At 49.5% G+C, this 27134-nt stretch overlaps 1 protein-coding gene across 1 annotated transcript in view; it reads right to left on the bottom strand.

The window, feature by feature from the left end:
* Positions 1–20126, bottom strand: part of huwe1 (HECT, UBA and WWE domain containing E3 ubiquitin protein ligase 1) — a 316149-nt gene extending 296023 nt beyond the window's left edge. Inside the window, exon 1 of the mRNA XM_070869027.1 lies at positions 20032–20126. The gene's annotated coding sequence lies outside the window, so the exon portion shown is untranslated. The remainder of the gene's footprint in view (positions 1–20031) is intronic.
* Positions 20127–27134: the final 7008 nt, after the last annotated feature.

The raw sequence follows: 27134 nt of genomic DNA, 5'->3' as shown, positions 1-27134 counted from the left end.
TAACCTGTCTAACCCCGTCAGAATTTTATATGTTTCTATGAGGTCCCCTCTCATTCTTCTGAACTCCAGTGAATACAAGCCCAGTTGATCCAGTCTTTCTTGATAGGTCAGTCCCGCCATCCCGGGAATCAGTCTGGTGAACCTTCGCTGCACTCCCTCAATAGCAAGAATGTCCTTCCTCAAGTTAGGAGACCAAAACTGTACACAATACTCCAGGTGTGGCCTCACCAATGCCCTGTACAACTGTAGCAACACCTCCCTGCCCCTGTACTCAAATCCCCTTGCTATGAAGGCCAACATGCCATTTGCTTTCTTAACCGCCTGCTGCACCTGCATGCCAACCTTCAATGACTGATGTACCATGACACCCAGGTCTCTTTGCACCTCCCCTTTTCCTAATCTGTCACCATTCAGATAATAGTCTGTCTCTCTGTTTTTACCACCAAAGTGGATAACCTCACATTTATCCACATTATACTTCATCTGCCATGCATTTGCCCACTTACCTAACCTATCCAAGTCGCTCTGCAGCCTCACAGCATCCTCCTCGCAGCTCACACTGCCACCCAACTTAGTGTCATCCGCAAATTTGGAGATACTACATTTAATCCCCTCATCTAAATCATTAATGTACAGTGTAAACAGCTGGGGCCCCAGCACAGAACCTTGCGGTACCCCACTAGTCACTGCCTGCCATTCTGAAAAGTACCCGTTTACTCCTACTCTTTGCTTCCTGTCTGACAACCAGTTCTCAATCCATGTCAGTACACTACCCCCAATCCCATGTGCTCTAACTTTGCACATCAATCTCTTGTGTGGGACCTTGTCGAACGCCTTCTGAAAGTCCAAATATACCACATCAACTGGTTCACCCTTATCCACTCTACTGGAAACATCCTCAAAAAATTCCAGAAGATTTGTCAAGCATGATTTCCCTTTCACAAATCCATGCTGACTTGGACCTATCATGTCACCTCTTTCCAAATGCACTGCTATGACATCCTTAATAATTGATTCCATCATTTTACCCACTACCGATGTTAGGCTGACCGGTCTATAATTCCCTGTTTTCTCTCTCCCTCCTTTTTTAAAAGGCAAAGAACACCCAGTCCAACCCACACCATTGCACCCCTTATACTGAAACATTCTACACTCCACCCCAACTGGAGCCATGTGATAGCCTGGGAGAGGCAAAAACCAGATTAAAAACCCTGGCCAATTTAGGGAGAAAAAAAAAATCTGGGAAAATTCCTCTCCAATCCATCAAGGCGATCGACACTAGTCCAGGAGATCACCCTGACCGAATTCTATTCCCTGCAGTACTTATTATATCTGTGCCGACCAACAAAAGGTCACCCAGTCTAATCCCAATTAACAGCTCTAGGTCCGTAACCCTGCAGGTTACTGCACTTTTAGTGCCCATCCAACCATCTCTTAAAAGTGGTGAGGGTTTCTGCATCCACCATGAAGGAACAGCCGATGTATTTCCAAGTCAGGATGGTGTGAGACTCGGAGGGGGTGGTGTACCCGCGCGCCTGCTGCCCTTGTCCTTCTAGGCGGTAGAGGTCACAGGTTTGGGAGGTGCTGAAAATCCACCCCGCCAACTGGTGGAACCACCACTGAGAGGAGTGTGGCGCATATTCATGGATCAGGAAGATGGTGGCTATCCATTTTGTGCTGGGTTTTGAGGCTTCCCATTGCATTCCTGAAAAGCTTCCACACAACGAGGAAACCACGCCGTGCTCCCTCGCAAACTAGCAACAATTTTCCTGGGGAGGAGGTGGAAGGAAAGAGAGAGAAAAGAATACAAGTGGGGTCACCAAGTTGGCGCCCGAGCAAAGACTGAAACCCAATCGACCATCTGTGGCAGAGTCTAATCGGTTACTCAAGTCAGGCATGTCTGCATCGCTCCAGATCACAGCTGACTGACCAAGAGACCCAGCTCATTGGACCGAGGGGTGAAGTCCAGTCAATTCAGGCTGGGATTCTGCCCACTCAGCTCCTGGTAACTGCACAGGCAGCTTTAGCCTGTGAATTCCAGCATTTCCCTGCACACGCATTGTGGGGGGGGGGAAATGGGGATTATTGAATCTTGGCTCTTGCCAACCTGATTTAGCTCCCAGGACAGGAATGCACAATCCATGGGTGAGGATTTCTGCCGTTCACTTTTTCTAATGTAATCACAAATGTTAACTCGCACACAAACAGTGCGTGCACAATTGTGGAGATTCAACACAGACAGCATACAGCAGAGTCATCATAGAAATTTACAGCACAGGAGGCCATTTGGCCCATCGTGTCCGTGCCGGCCGACAAAGAGCCATCCCGGCCTAATCTCACTTTACAACTCTCGGTCCGTAGCCCTGTAGGTTACGGCCGTTGAGTGCACATCCAAGTACTTTTTAAATGTGGTGAGGGTTTCTGCCTCTGCCACCCTTTCAGGCAGTGAGTTCCAGACCACCACCACCCTGGGTGAAAAAAGTTCTCAACTCCCCTCTAATCCTTCTACCAAAGACTTTAAATCTATGCCCCCTGGTTGTTGACCTCTCTGCTAAGGGAAATAGGTTCTTCCTATCCACTCTATCCAGGCTCCTCAATTTTATACATCTCAATTAAATCTCCCCTCAGCCTCCTTTATTCCAAGGAAAACAACCCCACCCAGCCTATCCAATCTTTCCTCATCGCTAAAACTCTCCAGTCCTGGTAACATCCAGGTAAATCTCCTCTGCACCCTCTTCTGTGCAATCACATCTTTCCTGTAATGTGGTGACCAGAACTGCACACAATACTCCAGCTGTGGCCTAACTAGTATTTTATACAGTTCAAGCATAATCTCCCTGTTCTTGTGTCGTATGCCTCGGCTAATAAAGAACTGCATTTATAAAGCAACCTTCCGACCACCGGCAGTCCTAAAGCACTTTACAGCCAATGAAGTACTTTTGAAGTGTAGTCAGTTGTAATGCCTTCTCAACCACCTTATCTACCTGGCCTGCTACCTTCGGGGATCTGTGGACATGCACTCCAAGGTCCCTTTGTTCCTCCACACTTCAGTGTCCTACCATTTAATGTGTATTCCCTTTCCTTGTTAGCCCTCCCCAAATGAATTACCTCACTTCAGATTGAATTCCATTTGCCACTTTTCTGCCCGCCTGGTCAGTCCACTGATATCTTCCTGCAGTCTACAGCTCTCTTCCTCACCATCCACCACACGGCCAACTTTTGTATCACCTGCAAACTTCTTATTCACGCCCCCTACATTGAAGTGTAAATTATTGATCGATACCATTGGATATATAAGGGAAATCCCCTACCCTCATCAGGCAAAAGGATTTATATTTTTTTTTTTAAACCAGAGTGGATTTCTCCGTAGCTCGGTTCGGAGTTTCAAGGCATGATGATGGGCTTCCACACTGACTAAAAGGGAAGAGGAGGAGATATATGGGCAAGGAGGGAAAAAAGATTAGGAAAAGAAACAGTGCCAGTTGGGATGACTGAGGAGATAGGAGGGGGACGGTAAGAGTTGGAAGACACGTTCTGTAACAGGGAACTTTGCAAAAGCAGGGTAGAAAAAGAACCGGCAGACACAATGGGCCGAATGGCCTCCTACTGTGCCGTAAATTTCTATGATTCTAAGAAAAGACTTGCATTTCTGTTGCAGCTTTCACCACCTCAGGACATCCCACAGCCAGTGAAGGACTAAGTGTAGTCACTGCTCGAACGTAGATAGTGACCAAATGGAATTTGTAAGTGAGACGTAAGATTTTTTTTTAAATTAAGTCTTTTGGGAACAGGCGAACGTGGATATCAGCAAGGACGGGATGACAGGATTTAGACCAGGATGTGGTTGGTATTTTGGGAGTTTGTGGAGGCCAAGATCAGCGGGGAAAACAGTGGAGCAGTTACAAGCTCTATCCCAACATTCTCCATTACCACAAATTGGCACTTTGCTGCGACACAAGCAGATCTCAACTCGTCTTTAGGCACACGCTGCTGCTCGGACATTACCCACAGCTGTTCACACTACTGAGAGGTGCTTGGTTACTGCTGCTGTGCCATTACACAAGGTGCAATAGGCAGTAGTGCATGCCTGGAGTCAAAGAGGCCACAATAACCAGAAATGCAAAGCCCAGAGGTGTACAACTCAAATTAGATTATGGTCACGTAACTTACTCCAAACCAACTTTCACAAGCAGCGTTTAAATCTAGAGCGATTTAGAATTCATCCGGCTGATGTGCAAAGGCACGGCTGTTACTAGTGCTTTTGTTTCATCCCGCCCGGAGCAGCAGGCAGGGCGCTTCACCTCAGAACTCCCCACATGAGGGAGTTCACAGGGCAGTCCTACATTCTGTTCCACAGCCTGGTATGTTGAATCAGAATCTCACAGGCAAATAGTTAACCTGGCTATTACCAGGCTTCACCTTTAAAGTCACTCAATGGGTATTCCTGGAATCAGAAACTTACTGAACAGCCACATAAATACTGTGGCTACAAGAGGTCAGAGGCTGGGTATTCTGCGGCAAGTGTCTCACCTCCCGACTCCCCAAAGCCTCGTCACCATCTACAAGGCACAAGTCAGGAGTGTGATGGATGAGTTGCAGCTCCATTTGCCTGGATGAGTTGCAGCTCCAACAACACTCGAGACGTTCGACACCATCCAGGACAAAGCAGCCTGCTTGATGGGCCACGCGACCCACCACCTTCAACACTCACTCCCTCCACCACCGGCGCACCGTGGCTGCAGTGTGCACCGTCTACAAGATGCACTGCAGCAACTCGCCAAAGCTTCTTCAGTAGTATCTCCGAAACCCGCGACTTCAACCGCCTAGAAGGACAAGGGCAGCAGGCGCATGGGAACACTATCACCTCCACGTTCCCCTCCGAGTCACAGACCATCCGGACTTGGAAATATATCGGTCGTTCCTTCATCGTCGCTGGATCAAAATCCTGGAACTCCCTCCCCAGCAGCATTGTGGGAGCATCTTCACCACACAGACTGCAGCGATTCAAGGCAGCGGCTCACCACGACTTGAGGGCAATAAATGCCAGCCTTGCCAGCGGCACCCACATCCCAGGAACAAAATTATTTTTAAAAAGCACTACGTCCGGATGTGCTCACTTCCTGAGGCCAATTACAAGCTAGCTGCGGCTGGAGGTTGCCATTGGCTACATACCCGTAGGTAGGCATCAATGGTTCCGGGTCGGCGTGGAGTCAGAGGTCGTCAGTGGTGTCCCACAGCAATCGGCGTGAGGCCTTTGTTTTTTTTTTACTATCTTTATCAATGACTTCGATTCAGGGGTTGGGGGCGAATGATCCACAAGTTTTCTGATGGTACAAAGATTTGTGCAAGTGTTGGGACAGTGGGAGAGAGTAAGCTAATCTCAGTGTTGGGGGAAAACGGTACTAAACTGAGACAAGTTCAGTGTCATGCCATGTTGGGCAAGACCAACGCTGTGTATACATACAATTGATCCCCAGGCTTAAAAACCTCAGCTACCCACGTAGGCCCAAAAAGCTGTGTCTATATGTGCAGAGGGACCTGGGTTTGCAGGTGCAGCAGGTAATCAGGAAGGCGAATGGAATGTTGGCCTTCATTGCGAGAGGGATGGAGTACAAAAGCAGGGAGGTCCTGCTGCAACTGTACAGGGTATTGGTGAGGCCGCACCTGGAGTACTGCGTGCAGTTTTGGTCACCTTTCTTAAGGAAGGATATACTAGCTTTGGAAGGGGTACAGAGACGATTCACTAGGCTGACTCCGGAGATGAGGGGGTTACCTTATGATGATAGATTGAGTAGACTGGGTCTTTACTCGTTGGAGTTCAGAAGGATGAGGGGTGATCTTATAGAAACATTTAAAATAATGAAGGGGAGAGACAGGATAGAGGCAGAGAGGTTGTTTCCACTGGTCGGGGAGACTAGAACTAGGGGGCACAGCCTCAAAGTACGGGGGAGCCAATTTAAAACCGAGTTGAGAAGGAATTTCTTCTCCCAGAGGGTTGTGAATCTGTGGAATTCTCTGCCCAAGGAAGCAGTTGAGGCTAGCTCATTGAAAATATTCAAAATCACAGATAGATAGATTTTTAACCAATAAGGGAATTAAGGGTTATGGGGAGCGGGCAGGTAAGTGGAGCTGAGTCCACGGCCAGATCAGCCGTGATCTTGTTGGGTGGCAGAGCAGGCTCGAGGGGCTAGATGGCCTACTCCTAATTCTTATGTTCTTATTAATGTTGGGGAGGTCCAGAGCCGGGGTCACAGTCTAAGGATGGGGGGGGGGGGGGGGGGGGGGGGCATTTGGGACCGAGATGAGGAGAGGCTTCTTCACCCAGGGAGTGGTGGGCCTGTGGGATTCTCTGCCACGGAGAGTTGTTGAGGCCAGTTCACTCGATGTATTCAGGAGGGAGTTAGATGTAGTCCTTACTACTAGGGGGATCAAGGGGTATGGCGAGAAAGCAGGAATGGGGTACTGAGGTTGCATGTTCAGCCATGAACTCATTGAATGGCGGTGCAGGCTCAAAGGGCCGAATGGCCTACTCCTGCACCTATTTTCTATGTTTCTATATACGTCAGCGAGGCAAGCACTCACTTGATTCAGGTCTATAAAATAATGATGGGACTAGATAGTGTTCATACATTTATATATTCTCAGTTTTATTTTAATATTCATTCTAGGGCCGTGGGCATCGCTGGCAAGGTCGGCATTTATTGCCCATCCTTAATTGCCCTCAAGAAGGTGGTGGTGAGCCGCCTTCTTGAACCGCTGCAGTCCATAGTGAAGGTGCTCCCACAGTCCCCAGGGTTTTGACCCAGCGACGATGAAGGAACAGCCGGTTTATTTCCAAGTCAGGATAGTGTGCAGCTTGCAGGTGATGGCGCTCCCATGCGCCTGCTGCCCTTATAGGTGGTAGAGGTCGTGGGTTTGGGAGGTACTGCCGAAGAAGCCTTGGCGAGTTGCTGCAGTGCTTCTTGTATAGAAGCATAGAATGGTCACAGCACAGCCATTCAGCCCGTGCCGGTTCTCTGCAAGAGCATCTCAGCTCCTCCCACTCCCCTGCCCTTTCCCAGTAGCACTGCAAGTTTTTTTCCTTCAGGTACTTATCCAATTCCCCTTTGAAAGCCACGATTGAGTCTGCCTCCACCACCCTCAGGCAGCGTGTTCCCGATCCTAACCACTCGCTGCGTAAAACAAGTTTTTCCTCACGTCACCGTTGGTTCTTCTGCCAATCACCTCGAATCTGTGTCCGCTGGTTCTCGACCCTTCCGCCAATGGGAACACTTTCTCTAAACCCCCCCCATAATTTTGAACACCTCGATCAAATTTCCTCTCAATCTTCTCTGCCCCAAGGAGAACAATCCCAGCTTCTCCAGTCTCTCCACGTCACTGAAGTTCCTTATCCCTGGGATCACTCCATTTATTTTCTGCACCCTCTCTAAAGCCTTCACATCCTTCCTAAAGTGCGGTGCCCAGAATTGGACACAACACTCCCGTTGAGGCCGATTCAGTGTTTTATAAAAGGTTCATCATAACTTCCTTGCTTCTGTACTTTATGCCTCCGTTTATGAAGCCCAGGATCCTGTAAGCTTTAACCGCTTTCTCAACCTGCCCTGCCACCACCTTCAACGATCTGTGTACATATACCCCCAGGTCTCTCTGTTCATGCACCCGCTTTAGGATTGTACCCTTTAGTTTATATTTCCTCTCTCGTTCTTCCTACCAAAATGTATCACTTCATAATTTTCTGCGTTAAATTTAATCTGCCACGTGTCTGCCCACTTCACCAGCCTGCCTGTATCTGCTTGAAATCTATCACTGCCCCCCCCCTCCACACTGTTCACTACAGTTACAAGTTTTGTGTCATCTGCAACTCGGGAGTACAGGGCACAATTTCACAAGTCCAAGACATTAATATATATCAAGAAAAGCAGTGGTCCCAGGACCGACCCCTGGGGAACACCACTGTAAACCTTCCTCCAATCCGATAAACAACCGTTCACCACTACTGTTTCCTGCCACTTGGCCAATTTCGGATCCATGCTGCCTCTGACCCTTTTACTCCACGGGCTCCAACTTTGCCGGCAAGCCTATTATGTGACACTTTATCAAAAGCCTTTTGGAAGTCCATGTACACCAAGTCAACCTAATTGCCCTCATCAACCCTCTCTGTTGCCTCATCTTTTATTCTCTGAAAGAACCACCCAACATCTAGCCTCGTGCAACTTATAAACATGTCCCCTGGGTGTCTCCAACCTTAGACACAACATAACTGACGCAACTGCAGCACACGTCCCACAAACAAAGCTCAAAACGCTAGGTCACGTCCATGGAATAAACAGACGGTGTAAACGGCACCCTCACTGCACAGCTGCCTGTCCAGCTCACCAAACGCACTTTCATTTCGTGTGGTGGTGGGGGGGGGGGGAAAAGACACCTCACCCTCGTGTCCAACTGCTGCCCTACCCAAGCAGCCAGGCTGCTCCCACACCGTTCTAAAAACTAGCCACGAGATGCACCAGGGACTTGAGTCTGGGGCCGGGGTTGGGGAAAGAAGCACACGGTCCACTCTGTACCCCTTCAAACCAGCGCTACTGCAATCACACATACATGTGCACGTGTCCCCATTGGTGTGCAAGGTTAGGGGGTGGGGGGATATGAAGGGGGAGAAGAGAGCCAGAAGCAACACACCACAACGGAATACGTTCTTGCTCCAAATGCGTCCATGTAGTTAGCAATTTCAAAAACTTTTACGCAAGTACAAGTTGCTGGGATAAGTTTCCACAGTATTACATAACACAAGAACGTAAGAAATAGGAGCAGGAATAGGCCATACGGCCCCTCGAGCCTGCTCCGCCATTCAATATCATGGCTGATCTGATCATGGACTCAGCTCCAGTTCCCTGCCCACTCCCCATAACCCCTCATCGGTTAAGAAACTGTCTATTTGTCTTAAATTTATTCAATGTCCCGGCTTCCACAGCTCTCTGAGGCAGCGAATTCCAGAGATTTACAACCCTCAGAAGAAATTCCTCCTCATCTCAGTTTTAAATGGGTGGCCCCTTATCCTAAGACCATGCCCCCTAGTTGTAGTCTCCCCCATCAGTGGAAACATCCTCTCTGCATCCACCTTGTCAAGCCCTCTCATAATCTTATACGTTTCGATAAGATCATCTCTCATTCTTCTGAATTCCAATGAGTTGAGGCTCAACCGTTCCTCATAAGTCAACCCCCTCATCCCCAGAATCAACCGAGTGAACCTTCTCCGAACTGCCTCCAAAGCAAACATATCCCTTCGTAAATATGGAAACCAAAACTGCGTTTTACGAGGCTACAGGCCCACTGTACACCCTGTGCATCTTGCCAAGGCTTCAGTAAGTGAGACAGGATTCAAAACTGGTCAATCAGTTTCGGCATTAACAGTGCTGTGAGCCCTAATCAACACGCTTAGGAGATCGCCGAGGTGAAATCTTGTTCCAACGGCACAACGCGGGAGGCATCTACCCATCAGTTCTTTCCAAAATGTGCCCTCAGTGCTGTACTGTTTCATCATGCAAATTTCCTCACCTCCTGCTTGGATACGGTTACAGTTTCAGGGGTCACCTGCCAATGACTCATCCAAGTGGCCATTCTTCATTTGCACACCAAAAAGTGATTCGATCACTGGAGGGGGGAGGGTCAGGCCATCACAGCCAAGCCCATATTTGCCCACATGCCGTTTACAGGAGCCAGGAGTGGGAACGCTGGCCGTTTTTTCCTTCCATGGCCCAGAGGTGCTAGCCTATTACCATCCTACCACCCAAGACCCTCCTGAATCCACAGTAAACATTATAGGCAGTCCCTCAAAGCGAGGATGACTTGCTTCCACGTCAAAAAGTTCACAGGTGTTTCAATGAAGGACCGAATATTCCAGGTCCCGAACTACATCTTGAAGGGTGGAAGATGCCTGTGCATGGATTTTGTTTTTTTTTTATAAACGTGGGGTGGCCGTTTCACACCAGCAACCACACGGGCTTGATCCAATGGCAAAAGCATTACCCAAGACGATTGGAGACCAGCTCTGCTGCACGGACCTAGTGCGCACACATCAGTGTGGGCTGGCCTGTGCTGTCCCTGGGCCCTCGCCTCTTCTGGGCCTCAGACTCACTCCTCTCTTGGGCCTCGGTCACTTCCTTGTACAAACCCTCGCCGCTTCTTCGCCCCTCCTGCTGTGCCTGCCTGCACTGCAATAAGCGACCTGGCTTCGCAGCCGTCACCCTCCTGCAGTGATATGCCACCGCCACACGCTGTTGCCTCTGATGGCCCCGGCCAGCTGATGGTCTTGCAGGCCGGGACCACGCCGATTTCCGGGCCGGACCAGGCTACCGCACGCTGCTCCCTCTAATGCACTTAGTAAACAATGCACTTACCAACTAAACTGTCAGGAACCACTCAACTGCTGTGACAAACAGTCCACCCCATTCCTGACCGACTCTGCAGATGTTACTTAGAAACATAGAAAATAGGCCATTCGGCCCTTCGAGCCTGCACCACCATTCAATATGATCATGGCTGATCATATAACTTCAGTACCCCATTCCTGCTTTCTCTCCATACCCCTTGATCCTTTAGCCATAAGGGCCACATCTAACTCCCTTTTGAATATATCTAACGAACTGGCCTCAACAACTTTCTGTGATAGAGAATTCCACAGGTTCACAATTCTCCAAGTGAAGAAGTTTCTCCTCATCTTGTTCCTAGATGGCTTACCCCTTATCCTTAGACTGTGACCCCTGGTTCTGGACTTCCCCAACAATTGGGAACATTCTTCCTGCATCTAACCTGTCCAATCCCGTCAGAATTGCATATGTTTCTATGAGATCCCCTCTCATTCTTCAGATGCAATAGCAAGGAAGTTACGCTGAACCATTATAAAACACTGATTAGGTCTCAACTGGAGTATTGTGTCCAATTCTGGGCACCGCTCTTTAGATGGGACAGCAAGGCCTTGGAGAGGGTGCAGAGAGGATTTACTACAGTGCTACCAGGGATGAGGGCCTTCAGTTACATGGAGAGACTGGAGAAGCTGGGGTTGTTCTCCTTGGAGCAGAGAAGGTTAAGGGGAGATTTAAGAGGTGTTCAAAAGTATGAGGGGGTTTGATAGAGTAAATAAGGAGAAACGGTTTCCAGTGGCAGGAGGGTCAGTAACCAGAGGACACAGATCGAAGATAATTGCCAGAAGAACCAGAAGGGGAGAAGGAGAATTTTTTTAACGTAGTGAGTCATGATCTAGAACATGCTGCCTGACAGGGCAGAGCAAGCAGATTCAATAGTACCTGCCAATGGAAGATTTTCAGGACTGTGGGGAAAGAGCACGGAGGGGTGGGGGTTGGGACTGATTGAAAGAGCTGTCCAAAGAACCGGCACAGGCTCGAGGGGCCTCCTTCTGTGCAGTTGAATTCGACATGATCAGCCAACAAGCTTGCACAGTGCAGCTCCAAATCAATCAAGGATGCCAGGGTTGCGGGGCTCCAATCCCCAGTGCTCCTGAAGGTCATTTTCAACATTTCTTTAGGACAAGGGTTCTCAGCCGGGAGCCCGCAACACGGGAGCAGGTGTCGATGGGTGGCCCCCGCCTCCCCGCTGCCGCCTGCAGGTGGCGCCCTGCGGGGAGGTTAGCAGATGGGCCTGGGCTCGCTGGGCCTTCGGTGGCGGCAGATGCGTGCGCTGCCTGTGGCCGCTATGCCAAGCAATTAAGAGCGGCCGATGGAGGAGGACAACGAGTTGGAGCTTCGGTGGGAAATCGAAGACTGGGGGGGGGGGGGGGGGGGGGGCGCCTCATCTCACTCGGTCAAGCCAGCCTGGGGCCCGAGGGGGGAAAAAACCCACACAAAATTACACTGTAGAAGCCAAGGTGAAGGTGCAAGGGATCATCTACCATAGGTAGTCCCTCAAAACGAGGATGACTTGCTTCCACGCCGAAAAACAGATGAGTTCACAAGTGTTTCAATGATATTCCGGATCCCGAACTACGTCCTGAAGGATGGAAGCTGCCTGTGTGTGGATTTTTTTTTTTTTTTTTTTTAAAACGTGGGGTGACCATTGCACACCAGCCACCACACGGGCTTGACAGAGCTAGGTCTTGGTCCAGTGTCAAGGGTTAACCGAGACGACGGGAGACCAGCTCCTACTGCACGGACCTAGTGCACACACATATCGCAGCGTGGGCTGGTCCTGTACTGCCCCTGGGCCCCTCGCTCAGGGAACAATGTGATTCTGTTGGACAACCCATCTCCGTTTTTCCAACCCGAGATCACCTTGCAGTGCACTGCAGATTTGTCGGAGGGCGAGCGAGGCCTGGAGGCGTGGTAAAGTGGGCGGAAAGATATCCTTGTGTGCTGAGGGGCCATGGCTTGATGGTTGCTTATTGCAACCTTGAAATGTACTCCCATCCCCACCCCTCACAAACCCATTTCTTTCCCCAAGGGCGTCCATGGAATTTTGATAACACGAGAAGGGTAGAACCCGACTTGGGACACAGAAAAATTAATGAATTTAAGCGACGTTCACAGGGAAATATTTATAAGCGCCAAAGTAATTCCATGGCACAAGAGAGCCAACACCAAACATCACAACTGACAGCCTTGTTCCTGAAATGTCCAGTACAGTACCACGAGAGAATTGGAGAGAGAAAAATACTAATTGGGGGGTCAGCTAAGGTTACCATAACATGCAGCATCTAGATCAGTGATGTGCATCGCTAGGTTAGTGAACATGTACAACACAAATCCTCCATACTTCCTCTCCCCATCACTAAGCTGCAACCCTAGCTTTAACCAGTGTAAAAGAAGTCACTAACCTGCAATTAGGTCGCGTACCCTTTTGAAGAGGTGCTCGGAGTGCATGTACATTGTATTTTGTAAACCCCACCTCTACGCATCATCGGACGCAGTCTTTCACCAACAAGGGACAGTGGCAGCTTCACGAACTCTCCCAAAGCATCAGTTCAGAAGTGTATCTGGTCCGGCTGACAAACCCCCCAACCCCACCCCTAACCCCGACCGAACTCCACCACACCTGGACAGAATTATTTTTGAGATGATGCACAAAAGGACCCCATCAGCACAAAGCCTATTTTGGGGCTGAATAAACATAAAATAGGAGTCGTCGGCCAAATTGGCCCCTCGAACCTGCTCCGCTATTCAATATCACGGCTGATCTGATCTTGACCTCAACTCCACTTAATAACATAAGAAATAGGAGCAGGAGTAGGCCATACGGCCCTTCGAGCCTGCCCCGTCATTTAATACGATCGTGGCTGATCCGATCATGGACTCAGCTCCACTTCCCCGCCCGCTCCCCATAACCCTCGACTCTCTCATCGCTCAAAAATCCATCTATCTCCACCTTAAATATATTCAGTGACCCAGCCTCCACAGCTCTCTGGGGCAGAGAATTCCACAGATTCACCAGAAGAAATTCCTCATCTCCGTCTTAAATGGACGACCCCTTATTCTGAAACTATGCCCCCTAGTTCTAGATTCTCCCCCCCCCCCCATGAGGGGAAACATCCTCTCTGCATCCACCTAGTCAAGCCTCCTCATAATCTTACACATTTCGATAAGATCACCTCTCATTCTTCTGAATTCCAATGAGTACAGGCCCAAACTATCTTCATAAGACAACCCCTTCATCTCAGGAATCAACCTCGTGAACCTTCTCTGAACTGCCTCCAATGCAAGTATAACCCTCCTTAAATAAGGAGGCCAAAACTGTATGCAGTACTCCAGGTGTGGCCTCACCAACACCCTGTACAGTTGTAGCAGGACTTGCAATAAAGGCCAACATTCCATTTGCCTTCCTAATTACTTGTTGTACTTGCATGCACAAGTACCCCCAGATCCCTCTGTACCGCAGCATCTTGTAGTCTCTCTCCATTTAAATAATAATTTGCCGCAATCCCACAGCGAATAGTACAACAGCGTGATTAAGACAACAATTTGCATTTATATAGCACCCATGGCATTTCACGGAAGTGTTAACAGACAAAATTTGACACCAAGCCAGAGATATTAGGGCAGGCGACCAAACGCTTAGTCGAAGAGATAAGTTTTAAGGAGCGAGAGAAAGAGGCAGAGGGGTTTAGGGAGGGAGTTCCAGAGCTTGGGGCCCAGACAGCTGAAGACACGGCCACTAATGGTGGAGCGATGGAAAATCGGGGGAATATGCAAGAAGCCAGAATTGGAGGAGCGCAGCGATCTCGGAGAGTTGTGGGGCTGGAGGAGGTTACAGAGATAGGGAGGAGGGGGGAGGAGGGGGGGTGGAGGTCGTCATGGAGGGATTTGAAAACAAGGATGAGAATTTTTTTAAAGAAGTCGAGGCGTTGCCGGACCGAGAGCCAATGTAGGTCAGCGAGCACAGGGGGCTGATGGGTGAACAGGACTCGGTGCGAGTTAGGGCACGGGGCAGCAGAGTTTTGGACGAGCTGAAGTTAACGGAGGGTGGGAGGCCGGCCAGGAGCTCGCTGGAAGTCGAGTCTGGAGGTAACAAAGGCACGGCTGACAGACATAAAAATTGCATGCCTGAAGACAGGTTTAACCCCACTCAAACTCGCCTTCCGCACTCAGCTCCACCCAAACTGAAGCGGAGCCGGTTCATGGCTAGGCCAATGCTCTTCCGGACCACACAGATCAGTACACTCCATCCTTCCCACTGCTGTGGGGATGGAAGTGGGTGAGAAGAGTGGTGTAAAATCTACACAACTGGATATGCTGTTATTGGTCGTTGACACAAACAGCACCCATTAATCTAGAGACATAATCCAGCAAAGTAACACGCTCCTTAAGATCACAATGTTTTTTTTTAAAAAGAAAGTTAGTTACCCTGGTAGGCTGTGCCACAATTAGGGTCAAAACTACAGTCTAAAACCGGTACACAATCAATCATTCAGGGCCCCCAACCAATTTCCACCTTAACATCTGCAACTCAAAACCACGTGTAGTCGAGAGAGGAAGCCATGCTGAGACAGCCTCTTGAAAACCCAATTCGCTGATTCATTTTTTTTTAAATCCACAAATACAGCAGTCTTTAGATTCTCTACAAGCCTTAAATCGTATGCAACAACAAAAGATAACCAATAAAATTCCAACTCATGCAATATCGCAGTCTCACAAACACAGAAAATATATTTATATATATATATAAAAAAAACAGCAGCGAAGAGAACTCCTACATCTCAGCAGAGGATAATACAATTATCAAACATCTTTACTAACTCACTTAAATTTGAGTTCTGCCTTCAAAGTCATGTACACAAACACACACAATGCTTGGTCAAAACCATTTTTTTTTAAATAAAGCAAAATCTCTCAACACCTCAACACATCTAACATCAGCTTATTCCAGAGGCAAAGGTCACCTTCCAGAACCAACACTCTGGCAAAAACAGCAGCTCTCAAAGCAAACAAAGATTTTTTTTAATGATATATATTATATATCATCATCATAGGCAGCCCCTCGGAATCGAGGAAGACTTGCTTCCACTCTTAGCATGAGTCCTTAGGTGGCTGAACAGTCCAATACGGGAATCACAGTCCCTGTCACAGGCGGGACAGACAGTGGTTGAGGGAAGGGGTGGATGGTACTGGTTTTTGCCGCACGCTCCTTCCGCTGCCTGCGCTTGGTTTCTGCATGCTCTCGGCGACGAGACTCGAGGTGCTAAGCGCCCTCCCGGATGCACTTCCTCCACTTAGGGCGGACTGGTCTTTGGCCAGGGACTCCCAGGTGTCGGTGGGGATGTTGCACTTTATCAGGGAGGCTTTGAGGATGGTCCCTGTAACGTTTCCTCTGCCCACCTTTGGCTTGTTTGCCGTGGACGAGTTCCGAGTAGAGCGCTTGCTTTGGGAGTCTCACGTCTGGCATGCGAACTATGTGGCCCTGCCCAGTGGAGCGGATTGCGAGCGTGGTCAGTGCTTCAATGCTGGGGATGTTGGCCTGCGTCATTTATATGGGGGTAGACGGGGTCTCGGTTTAACGTTTCATCCGAAAGACAGCACCTCCGACAATGTGGCGCTCCCTCAGCACCACACTGGAGCATCAGCCTAGACTTATACGCTCAAGTTCCTGGAGTGGGACTTGAACCCACAACCTTCTGACTCCGAGCCGAGTGAGGGATATAACTGAAAAACTGAGACGTCATGTTAAAACTTGTATTTAACCTTGGTTAAACCACACTTGTAGAGTACTGCCAACAGTTTTGATCTCCATATTATAAAAAGGATATGGAGGCACTGGGGAAGGTTCATTTGTCCCATTACACAGGACCACATAGGACACAGAAAAACACTTGGAAGCAAAGACAAACCCATTTAAAAAATAATCAAACTCGTGTCTTCAGCAGTTGAATTGGAATTGAAATATCTCCCATTTATCACAAGCTTATTCATTTTTTAAACCACCTGGAAGCCTGGTATACCCTGCGACATTTAGAATATATAAAATGCACAATATACACATATATTTATATATTCTATAATTACATATATGAGAAAGTATATACAGAGAATTTTTTTCAAAGATTCTAAAACAGTTAAAATCTATACAAATAAAAAAAATCATCACTCTGGATTAGATGAATATATTTAAAAGGAAATTAATCTTAGATTGGAGGTGTGTGTCTATTAAAATAAGAGTAATCTCTCTATTTAATGAATAAAGAGGGGGTTGGGGGCATGAGGCAGATCCAATTCCCATCTTGTGTGTGTCTCTCTATTAAATGAATAAACAGGAGGGTGGGGGAAGGCATGTGTGTGTGTGTGTGTATGTATATCTCTCAAGAGGGGGAATCTCTATTCAATGAATAAAAAGGGGGTTGGTGAGGGGTAGAGACAAATCCAATCCCCACCTGCTTGTGTCTCTAATAAAATGAGAGGGGGTGGGGATAAGAAAGGCAAATCCAATTCCCCGTGTGTGAGAGTGTGTGTGTCTGTTAAAATAAGGGGAGGAATCCTCCTATTAAATTAATAAAGAGGGGTGTGTGTGTGTGTGTGTGTGTGTGTGTGTGTGTGTCTATTAAGAGGAAGAATCTCCCGAAAATGAATAGGAGCAAGGGTTGGGGGGGGTGTGGATAGAGAGAATCCAATTCCTACCTTGTGTGTACGTTTCCACTAAGAGGAACAATCTCTATTAAAATGAACAGAAGGCAGCAAGAATGTGTATTGAGCAGGAAGGAGGCAAATCCAATTTCCACCTTCTTGTGTGTGCACGTACACGTGTGTATTAAAATAAGAGGAATCTTGCCTTCCTCCTCTTTATTCATTTAATAGAGTGTGTGTTTGTCTCTCACTATTAAGAGGAGGAAGCTTTTATTAAATGAATAAAGGGTAGCAGGAATGTGTGTACTGAGGAGGGATAGGATGCCCTCCCCGTGTGTGTGCGTGTGTTTGTGTATCTCTATTCAAATAAAAGAGTATGAATATCTGTATTAAATGAAGGGAGGGGGGTGGAGGAATCCAATTCCCACCTTCTTGTGTGCAAGTCTCATATTAAGAGGAATCTCTCTATTAAATGAATAAAGGAAGGCAGCAGAAATGTGTACGGAGGAGCGGGAGGGAGGAGGGAAGGAGCCACCTGTCTGTCTCCCTCTCCCCAGGGAAGGAGGTGCCCTCCCTCTGTGCACATGTCTCTCTATTCAAGAGGATGAATCTCTCAAATGAATAAAGAGGCTGGGGTGGGGGAATTAAATTCCCATCGTGTGTGTGTGCCTCACGATTAAGAGCAGGAATCTCTCTATTTAAATTAATAAAGGGCAGCAGGGATGGTATGCAGTGAGGAGAGGGAGGGAAGAAGCCACCTGTGTGCGACTCCCGAGGGAGGGGAGGCTGCTCCCTCTCCCTGTGTGTGTGGATGTGTGCCCCCCCCACCCTCCACACCACACACACAGGGAGACACTCAATGAGAGTGTGGGAGTGTGTGTGTGAGTGTATCTCTATTCAAAGAGAGAATAAAGTGTGTGGGGGGGGAGGAGAGAAAGAGATTCAATTCCCACCTTGTGTGTGTCCCTCTATTAAAAGAAGAATCTCTATATCCAATTCCCACCTTGAGAGTGAGTTTCTATTAAAATAAGAATCCCTATAAAATGAATAAGGGGGAATTAAATTCCCATTTTGTATGAGTGGGTCCCACGATTAAAAGGAACCATCGCTGGATTAAATTAATAAAGGAAGGGCAGCAGGGATGGTGTGCAGGGAGGAGAGGGAGGGAAGGAGCTGCCGGTGTGCGATTCGCCTGAGGGACAGGAGGCTGCCCTCTCCCTGTGTGTAGGCGTGTGCATCACCCCCCCACCCCACACACACACACACACAGGGAGACACTCAAAGAGCATGGGAGTATCTCTATTCAAAGGGAAGAGGGGATGGGGAGGGGGGGGGAAAGAGATTCAATTCCCACCACCTTGTGTCTCTATTAAAATAATATATGCAATTCCCACCTTATTGTGTGTCTCTCTCTCTCTCTCTATTAAAAGAATCTATATGCAATTCCCACCACCTTGTGTGTGTATCTATATTAAAAAGAATCTCTATATGCAATTCCCACCTTATTGTGTGTCTCTCTCTCTCTCTATTAAAAGAATCTATATGCAATTCCCACCACCTTGTGTGTGCGTCTCTCTATAAAAAATATCTATTAGCAATTCCCACCTTATTGCGTGTGTCTCTCTCTCTCTTTTAAAAGAATCTATATGCAATTCCCACCACCTTGTATGTGTATCTCTATTAAAATGAATCTCTATATGCAATTCCCACCTTAGTGTCTCTCTCTCTCGCTATTAAAAGAATCTATATGAAATTCCCACCACCTTGTGTGTCTCTCTATTAAAATGAATCTCTATATGCAATTCCCACCTTAGTGTCTCTCTCTCTCGCTATTAAAAGAATCTATATGCAATTCCCACCACCTTGTGGGTCTCTCTATTAAAAAGAATCTCTATATGCAATTCCCACCACCTTGTGTGTCTCTCTATTAAAAAGAATCTCTATATGCAATTCCCACCTTATTGTGTCTCTCTCTCTCTCGCTATTAAAAGAATCTATATGCAATTCCCACCACCTTGTGTGTATCTCTATTAAAAAGAATCTCTATATGCAATTCCCACCACCTTATTGTGTGTCTCTCTCTTGCTATTAAAAGAATCTATATGCAATTCCCACCACCTTGTGTGTGTATCTCTATTAAAAAGAATCTCTATATGCAATTCCCACCTTATTGTGTGTCTCTCTCCATTAAAAGAATCTATATGCAATTCCCATCACCTTGTGTGTATCTCTATATGCAATTCCCACTTTAGTGTGAGTGTGTATCTCTCTATTAAAAGAATCTCTATAAAATGAATAGGGGAAGAGGGTTCAATTCCCCCATCGTGTGTGTGTGTGGGGGGGGGTCTGTCTCACGATTAAAATTAATAAAAAGGGCAGCAGGGATGGTGTGCAGTGAGGGAGCCGCCTGAGGAGAGTCTCCCCTGAGGGAGGGGAGGCTGCCCCCTTCTCTCCCTGTGGATGGGGTGAAGGGTGGGGGGGGGGGGTGGTGTGTGTCACCCCCCACCCACACACACAGTTACCTCCCCTCACACACACACACACAGAGAGGGGGGGACACACACACTCTCTCTGAGAGAGAGAGAGCGAGTTAAAATGGCGGCGCGGCGCCGGCCCGGGGACTGCGGAGGGAGGGAGGGAAGGAAGGAGCACACACACACAGCGGCCATTTCCCCTCCCTCACGGCTGGAGGAGGAGGATGGGGAGAGGAGCCCCGGTGTGCCGGAGGCCCACAGCGCGGCCCCCTCTCTCTCCCTCCCCTTCCTGAAGCTTCCCCGACTAAAATGGTGGACCGGGGAAGAGGGAGGTCATTTACTTCACCGCGTTCCGCCGCCGCCGCCGGCCCTGACCGGCACACCGTCTACACAGTTAATTTTTAATTTTAATCTATATTGTCTGTTTTTTTTTTCTCCCACCATGGATAAGTTTAATTTTTTTTCTCTCCGACGCTCTCTCTCTCTCGCTCGCTCACCTGAACGCCGTCCGCCATCTTCCCGCCGCAGTGCCCGGATGGCGGCCCTTGGGCGCTCAGGCTCTTAACAGCCCGGGGTTTGTGCGGTGGGGGAGGGGCGGCCACAGCGGTCTCCAGCGCTGCCGCCGCCCTGCCGGTGCGGAGGATCAACAGCAACCCGTGCGGGATTGGGGAGAGGGGGGGGGTTCTACGCATGCGCTGGGAGGGGGGCGGGGGGGGAGCGCTCGCTGCCGCCGCCCTGCCGGTGTGGAGGATTAACAGCAACCCGTGCGGGATGGATTGGGTGGGGGGTTCTACGCATGCGCCGGAAGGAAGAAGGGAAGTGCTCGCTGCCGCCGCCCTGTCGGCGCGGACGTTCAACAGCAGCGGGGGGGGGGGGGAAAAAAAAGGTGTTGCGAACAACGGCGCTGACTTCCTCGCAAGCACGCATGCGCGCGAGGGAGCGGGGTGTTCGCTGCCGCCGCCCTGTCGGTGCGGAGGAGCAACAGCTGTGGGTTTCCACGCAAGCACGCATGCGCCTGGGGAAAGGGGCGCTCGCTGCTGCCGCCGCCCTGTCGGGAGGACCAGCAAAACACACACACACACACATGCACACCGTCCCGCATGCGCACATACACTCACTGAAGGGGGGGGCGGGGGCAACAGGAGAGCTCGCCGCTGCCGCCGCCCTGCCGGCCGGGAGGGGAAAGTGCACATACATAAACACACACACGCTGATGGCAATGGGGCCGCTACTGCCGCCCTGCTGGCGAGGAGGAGGAGAGGCAACTGATTTTTTTATATATATATATATATATTCTGATTTTATTCCAGATTCCAGCAACCGCAGTATTTTGCTTTTATATATTATATCATCATCATAGGCAGTCCCTCAGAGCCGAGAAAGACTTGCTTCCACTCTAAAAGTGAGTCCTTAGGTGGCTGAACAGCCCAATACGGGAGCCACAGTCCCTGTCACAGGGTGGGACAGACAGTGGTTGAGGGAAGGGGAGGGTGGGACTGGTTTGCCGCACGCTCCTTCCGCTGCCTGCGCTTGGTTTCTGCACGCTCTCGGCGACGAGACTCGAGGTGCTCAGCGCCCCTCCCGGATGCACTTCCTCCACTTAGGGCGGACTGGTCTTTGGGCCCAGGGACTCCCAGGTGTCGGTGGGGGATGTTGCACTTTATCAGGGAGACTTTGAGGGTGGTCCCTTGTAACGTTTCCTCTGCCCACCTTTGGCTCGTTTGCCCGTGAAGGAGTTCCGAGTAGAGCGCTTGCTTTGGGAGTCTCGTGTCTGGGGCATGCGGACAATGTGGCCCTGCCCAGCGAAGCTGGTCGAGTGTGGTCAGTGCTTCGATGCTGGGGATGTTGGGCCTGGTCGAGGACGCTAACGTTGGTGCGTCTGTCCTCCCGGGGGATTTGTAGGATCTTGCGGAGACATCGCTGGTGATATGTCTGGCGAAGGATCGTCGACCTGAAACGTTAACTCTGTCTCTCTCTCTCCACAGATGCTGCCTAACCCGTTGAGATTTCCAGCATTTCCTGTTTTTATTCCAGATTTCAGCGTCTGTATTTTGCTTTTGTATATAGACACACATAGACGCACGTGCACTCACTGATGGGAAACATAAAATTGTAAGAAATAGGAGCAGGAGTCGGCCATACGGCCCCTCGAGCCTTCTCCGCCATTTAATATGATCATAGCTGATCCGATCATGGACTCGGCTCCACTTTCCTGCCCGTTCCCCATAACCTCTTATTCCCTTAAGGGAATGGAAGAGCTTGCCACTGCCACCGTCCTGCTGGCCGGGAGGGCGATCAGCAGCAGCCCCACACACACACACACACACACACACACACAGAGTTCCTCAAGGCAGTGTCCTAGGCTTCAACCATCTTCAGCTGCTTCATCAATGATCTACCCTCCGTCGTATGGTCAGACGTGAGAATGTTCGCCAACACTCGCGCAGTGTTCAGCTCCATTTGCAACTCCTCAGATAATTGCATAGGGATTACGCGGGATAAATGGCTCAGAAACTGGCCATTCGGCCCAACCAGTCCATGCCGGCATTTATGCTCCAGTCGAGCCTCCTCCCGTCTTTCCCCATCTAAATCTATCAGCATAACCCTCTATTCCCTTCTCCCCCATGTGTTTATCCAGCTTCCCCTTAAATACATCGACACTATTCACCTCGACCCCTCCCTGTGGCAGCGAGTTCCACATTCTCACCGCTCTCCGGGTAGAGAAGTTTCTCCTGAATTCCCCTTTGGATTTCTCGGTGATGATCTTATATCGATGGCCTCTAGTTATACCCTTCCCCACAAGTGGGAACACTCTCTCTGTATCCACTTGATCAAAACCTTTCATCATTTTAAAGATCTCTATTAGGTCACCCCTCAGACTTCTCTTTTCAAGAGAGAAGAGACCCGGCCTGTTCATCCTTTCCTGATGGGTATACCCTCGCATTTCTGGTATCATCCTTGTCAATCTTCTCTGCACCCACTCCAGTGCCTCTATATCCTTTTTATAATATGGTGACCAGAACTGTGCACAGTGCTCCAGGTGTGGTCTAACCCAGGTATAGTGAGACCAGAACTGTGCACGGTGCTCCAGGTGTGGTATAACCAAGGTATATGGAGACCAGAACTGTGCACGGTGCTCCAAGTGTGGTCTAACCCAGGTATATGGAGACCAGAACTGTGCACGGTGCTCCAAGTGTGGTCTAACCCAGGTATATGGAGACCAGAACTGTGCACGGTGCTCCAAGTGTGGTCTAACCCAGGTATATGGAGACCAGAACTGTGCACGGTGCTCCAAGTGTGGTCTAACCCAGGTATATGGAGACCAGAACTGTGCACGGTGCTCCAAGTGTGGTCTAACCCAGGTATATGGAGACCAGAACTGTGCACGGTGCTCCAAGTGTGGTCTAACCCAGGTATATGGAGACCAGAACTGTGCACGGTGCTCCAAGTGTGGTCTAACCCAGGTATATGGAGACCAGAACTGTGCCCAGTGCTCCAGGTGTGGTCTAACCCAGGTATATGGAGACCAGAACTGTGCACAGTGCTCCAAGTGTGGTCTAACCCAGGTATATGGAGACCAGAACTGTGCACGGTGCTCCAAGTGTGGTCTAACCCAGGTATATGGAGACCAGAACTGTGCCCGGTGCTCCAAGTGTGGTCTAACCCAGGTATATGGAGACCAGAACTGTGCCCAGTGCTCCAGGTGTGGTCTAACCCAGGTATATGGAGACCAGAACTGTGCACGGTGCTCCAGGTGTGGTCTAACCCAGGTATATGGAGACCAGAACTGTGCCCAGTGCTCCAGGTGTGGTCTAATCAATGATCGATTTGGGTTTAGCATAACATCCCTACTTTTCAATTCTATGCCTCTACAAATAAATCCTCCTGTTTGGTTTGCTTTTTTATGGCCTTGCTGACCTGTGTCGCAACTTTTAGTGATTTGTGTATTTGTACTCCAAATAATGAAGCAATCCGTGCCCACATGCAGCAAAACCTGGATGACATTCAGGCTTGGGTTGGTAAGTGGCAAGTAACATTCATGCCACACAAGTGCCAGGCAATGACCATCTCCAACAAGCGAGAGTCTAACTGTTGTGTATCTGTAAAGCATGCACTCCCATGTTCCGCCACCAGGGAGCACAAGCCCTGAAGTCCCAGGGGATCCCAGCATCCCTTGGGAGCACTGTATATAAGCCGGCCCCTAAGGCCTGGTCCTCACTCTGGAGTGTCTTATTAAAGACTGAGGTCACTGTTACTTTAACCTCCCCTGTGTGCAGCCTCATCTGTGTTAGGAACACAATAACTGGTGATGAGTAACACGAATCCAACGCAAAGATGCAACAAACTGTGGGCATCCTGGAGAGGTTCTCGGAGGGTGAGGACTGGGAAGCCTATGTCGAATGGCTAGACCAGTACTTTGTAGCCAACGAGCTGGACGGAGAAGGAAGCGCTGCAAAAAGGAGAGCGGTCCTCCTCACAGTCTGCGGGGCACCGACCTACAGCCTCATGAAGAATCTTCTGGCTCCGGTGAAACCCACAGATAAGTCGTATGAGGAGCTGTGTACACTGGTTCGGGAGCATCTTAACCTGAGGGAGAGCGTGCTGATGGCAAGATATCGGTTCTACACGTGCCAGCAATCTGAAGGTCAGGAAGTGGCGAGCTATGTCGCCGAGCTAAGGCGACTTGCAGGACAATGTGAGTTTGATGGCTACCTGGAGCAAATGCTCAGAGACTTTTTTGTTCTGGGCATTGGTCACGAGACCAACCTATGGAAACTTTTGCCTGTAGAGACAACGATCCTCAGTAAGGCCATTGCGATAGCACAGGCGTTTATGTCCACCAGTGATAACACCAAGCAAATCTCTCAGCACACAAGTGCTAGTAATGTTCATAAATTAACTGGAACTGTGTTTGCGAGCAGAAATATACAGGGCAGAACCCACGAGTCTGCAACTGCCAGCAGGCCTCAGGTGACCCAGATGACTCAGAGTTCCCCAACAAAGGATGAATGCAAGGCAATTCACACGTTATTGGTGTTGTGGAGGTTTCCATTCAGCCTATTCATGCCACTTCAAAGGGTATGTTTGCAAGAGCTGTGGAACAATGGGGCACCTCCAACGAGCTTGCAAACGAGCTGCAAGCTCTGCAAAACCTGCTAACCACCACGCGGCAGAGGAAGATCGATCCATGGTGGATCAAAGCAATTTCGAGCCTCAGAGAGAGGAGGTAGATGCTGAAGTACACAGGGTGCACACATTTTCGACGAAATGTCCACCTATAATGCTAAACATAAAATTGAATGGCTTACCCGTAGCCATGGAACTGGACACTGGCGCTAGCCAATCCATCATGAGTAAAAAGATGTTTGAGAGACTGTGGTGCAACAAGGCATTCAGACCAGCCCTGAGCCCCATCCACACAAAACTGAGAACGTACACCAAAGAGCTTATCACTGTCCTGGGCAGCGCCATGGTCAAGGTCACCTACGAGGGCACGGTGCATGAACTGCCACTCTGGATTGTCCCGGGCGATGGCCCCACACTGCTTCGAAGGAGCTGGCTGGGAAAAATCCGCTGGAACTGGGATGACATCCGAGCGCTATCACATGTCGATGAGGCCTCATGTACCCAGGTTCTTAACAAATTTCCTTCCCTTTTTGAGCAAAGCATTGGAAACTTTTCCGAGGCGAAGGTGCAGATCCACTTGGTCCCAGAGGCACGACCCATTCACCACAAGGCACGAGCGGTACCTCACATGATGAAGGAGAGAGTGGAAATCGAGCTGGACAGGCTGCAACGCGAGGGCATCACCTCCCCACTGGAATTCAGGAGTGGGCCAGCCCGATTGTTCCAGTGCTCAAAAGTGATGGCACGGTCAGGATTTGCGGTGATTATAAAATAACTATTAATCATTTCTTGCTACAGGATCAATACCCACTACTTAAGGCAGACAACCTATTTGCGACGCTGGCAGGAGGCAAGACGTTCACCAAGCTCGACCTGACTTCAGCCTACATGACGCAGGAGCTGGAGGAGTCTTCGAAGGGCCTCACCTGCATCAACACGCACAAGGGACTGTTCATCTACAACAGATGCCCGTTTAGAATTCGGTCGGCTGCAGCGATCCTCCAGAGAAACATGGAGAGCCTACTCAAGTCGGTACCACGCACGGTGGTTTTTCAGGACGACATATTGGTCACGGGTCGGGACACCGCCGAGCACCTACAAAACCTGGAGGAGGTCCTCCAGCGACTGGATCGCATAGGGCTGCGGCTGAAGAGGTCGAAATGCGTCTTCATGGCAACAGAAGTGGAGTTTTTGGGGAGAAAGATCGCGGCGGATGGCATTCAGCCCACAGACACCAAGACAGAGGCTATCAGGAACACGCCCAGGCCACAGAACGTCACGGAGCTGCGGTCGTTCCTGGGACTCCTCAACTATTTTGGTAACTTCCTACCGGGGTTAAGCACCCTCTTAGAGCCCCTACATGTGTTATTGCGCAAAGGTGAGAACTGGGTAGGGGGAAAAAATCAAGTAATTGCTTTTGAGAAAGCCAGAAACATTTTATGCTCCAACATGCTGCTTGTATTGTATAACCCGTGTAAAAGACTTGTGCTAGCATGTGATGCGTCGTCGTACGGAGTCAGGTGTGTATTACAACAAGCTAATGTTGCGGGGAAGTTGCAACCTGTCGCCTATGCCTCCAGGAGCTTGTCTAAGGCCGAGAGGGCCTACAGCATGATTGAGAAAGAGGCATTAGCGTGTGTGTTCGGGGTAAAGAAAATGCATCAGTACCTGATTGGCCTCAAATTTGAGCTGGAAACCGATCACAAGTCCCTCACATCCCTGTTCGCTGAATACAAGGGGATAAATACTAATGCCTCAGCCCGCATACAAAGGTGGCCACTCACACTATCAGCATATAACTATACCCCCCGCCACAGGCCAGGCACCGAGAACTGTGCGGATGCTCTCAGTCGGCTACCATTGCCCACCACGGGGGTGGAAATGGTGCAGCTTGCAAACTTGTTGATAGTGGCGCAGCCCGCAGACTTGTTGATGGTCATGGAAGTGTTTGAAAATGATAAATCACCTGTCACGGCCCGCCAGATTAAGACTTGGACCAGCCAAGATCCTCTGCTGTCCTTAGTAAAAAACTGTGTGCTGCATGGGAGCTGGGCCAGCATCTCCGTTGAAATGCAAGAGCCATTCAAGCCGTTCCAGCGGTGAAAGGACGAGCTGTCCATTCAGGCAGACTGCCTGTTGTGGGGTAACCGCGTAGTGCTACCCAAAAAGGGCAGGGAGACGTTCATCTCGGATCTCCACAGCACACACCCGGGTATAGTAATGATGAAAGCGATAGCCAGATCCCACGTGTGGTGGCCCGGTATCGACTCTGACTTAGAGTCCTGTGTACGGCAATGCAGCGTATGTGCTCAGTTGAGCAACGCGCCCAGAGAGGCACCACTAAGTTTGTGGTCCTGGCCCTCCAGACCATGGGCGAGGATCCATGTCGACTATCTGGCCCCTTTCTCGGTAAAATGTTCCTGGTGGTGGTGGATGCTTTTTCAAAATGGATTGAATGTGAAATAATGTCGGG

Source organism: Pristiophorus japonicus, chromosome 32 (genome assembly GCF_044704955.1).
Source record: "Pristiophorus japonicus isolate sPriJap1 chromosome 32, sPriJap1.hap1, whole genome shotgun sequence".
In the NCBI taxonomy this organism is placed as follows: domain Eukaryota; kingdom Metazoa; phylum Chordata; class Chondrichthyes; family Pristiophoridae; genus Pristiophorus; species Pristiophorus japonicus.
This window is presented reverse-complemented; position numbering and strand designations above follow the sequence as displayed.